The sequence below is a fragment of the Tupaia chinensis genome, unplaced genomic scaffold, assembly GCF_000334495.1.
Source record: "Tupaia chinensis unplaced genomic scaffold, TupChi_1.0 Scaffold000424_1, whole genome shotgun sequence".
Classification (NCBI taxonomy): domain Eukaryota; kingdom Metazoa; phylum Chordata; class Mammalia; order Scandentia; family Tupaiidae; genus Tupaia; species Tupaia belangeri.
This window is the reverse complement of record NW_006159929.1, coordinates 747-3,195: the sequence shown is the minus strand read 5'-3', so window position 1 is coordinate 3,195 and position 2,449 is coordinate 747.

Genomic DNA, 2,449 nt, shown 5'->3' with positions numbered 1-2,449 from the left:
AAGACTGGCTTCTGCACAGGCCTGGCACACTCTTTTCTGACTTGCCAAAGGATCTTGGCTCCCCAGCTACATTCTGATCAGGATGAATTACATGTATAATTCAAAATCAAGAAAACTGCTTAAGTACAACGTGTGAAGCTTCTGCCAAATTCGAAAATCATTAAGAGCCATGATTTGGGCTGAGCACACAGCTCTGTTCTGAACACTTTTATTTCTGTGTTATTGCTCATTCACTTAAAGAGGAATACATAAGTCAGAGACAATTTTTTCCCTTTTCATGTTTCTCCAATTTATCTTCCTTGGCATAATAAATTTCTCAAGCCAGAGTAGAGCGTGTTGTCTTGTTTCACTCTGTTTTTTTCCATTATCTCAGTTATCTCATTTATTTCCTATTCCTTTCTCTTATCGCTAGTTTCTCGGGGCGTCATAAAGTTGGAATGAGTAACCTCCCAACCTTCGTGGTTGGCTACAAGCGTCTCAGGCCCCACACTCTGAATCACACAACTTTGTTGCTTTGGCATGATTGAAAGAAAAAGAAGTCCTAGATGCATCTTCAGTAGAACTGATGGTTCACTTGCAAACCACTGTTATTACAAAAAATTATTGTGTGCATAAAATTATAGTATGGGGACCAGCAGTTGGCATAATGGCTATGTCGCTGGACTCCCAAGTAGTCGACCGCAGTTCGAGTCCTGGACCAGGTGGCTTAAACTCACACCGGGTATGTGTGCATGCGTGCCCAAGATTCCGAGAGGAGAATGGAGGGGAAGGGATTGTGCCGTGGCTATCCCCCATTAGGGGTGATTTCTCACTTACTGTCTGTCTCTCTTTGTCTTTCTGGTGAGCGCACATGTCCTATAACAAAAACCTCTCCTAATTAATTAATTAATTACATGAAATAAATTAAAACTCTAGTTGGAAAATAAATTTGAAGCATAACCTGTTTTGTACCCTTGCTTACTCAGAACAAGAAAGGGACTCCAATTAGTTAGTCACGGCCTCAGTGTCGTGTGTTATAAAAAGCTCTAGACAAGGATTACTGATTCTAAAACTTTTTAAAAGAGCAATTAAAAAGAAATTGGGGCAAAAAAGAAACTGGGTGTGGGTCATTTCAAAAAAATCATATTAATGAATATAAAGACTATAATACAATGAGTCCGCACACATCTATAAATCAACATGCAGCTAAGCTTATTTCTACCATACACACATCCATTCCTTCCTCTCCTAAGATTTTTTTTAAGCTAATTCCAGACATCATACATTTTCTTCATACATATTCCTAGGTATCTCTAAGAGATCAGAACTTCTATGTTTCAAAAATAAAAACATAATATCATTATTATACCTAAAAATCTTATAATTCCTGGTATCAAACAGTCTGTTCAAATATCCCACTGTTTTTCTTTTACTTTATTAAGATTTTTCCTAATTATGATATACTGAAAGCCTAGAATGTATAAAAGATTAAATAACATGCATGAATCGAACATTCTATTATTTTTCTAATATTTGCTTCAGATTTCTTTTCTGTAACAACTTTGGGAGGGGCAGTTTTAGGTTCATAGCAAAACTGATAAGACTGTGCAGAGATTTTTCCATATACCACCTGCCTCATGCACACAGGCCCTTCACCATTATGGACATCCTCCACCAAAGTGGTACATTTGTTACATCAGTGAACCTGTACTGATACATTGTTATCATCTAATATCCTTAGTTTACATTAGGGTTCCCTTGTGATGTATCTGGTTGTACTTGGACAAACATATGATATGCATTTCACATCATAGAGTATTTACAATTCCCTGAAAATTTCTATGCTTGGCCTTTTCATTCTCCACCTCCTCTAACCTCTGGAAACTATTAGTTTTTTTAATATCTCCATAGTTTTGCCTCCTACAGAATGGCATAGAGTTGGAATCATACAGTATATAAACTTTTCAGATTGACTTATTTTATTCAATATGCATTGAGTTTCTTCTGTGCCTTTTTTGAATAGCTCATTTCTTTTCAGTACAGAATAATACTCCCCTGGCTGGAGTTAGCAATTTATTCATTTACCTATTGAAGTTTATGACAGCTATAAATAAAGCTGCTATAAATATCTATGCGTAAGTTTCTGTGTAGACATAAGGCTTCAACTCATTTGGGTAAATACCAAAGACTACAAATGCCAGATCAAACAGTAAGTTATGCTTTGTTTTCTAATAAACCAACAAACTGTCTTCCAAAGTGGCAGTTTCATTTGTTTTTAATCCATCAACAATGAATTGGAGTTCCTGTTGCTCTACAGCTTTATCAACATTTGGTGTTGACAGTGTTCTGGATTTTGGCCACTTTAATAGGTATGTGGTGATATCCCATCATTTTAACATTGCCATGGTGACATAAAATACAGAAGTTTTTATCTGTTTGGTTCAAAACACAGCTCAAACACAATCCATAT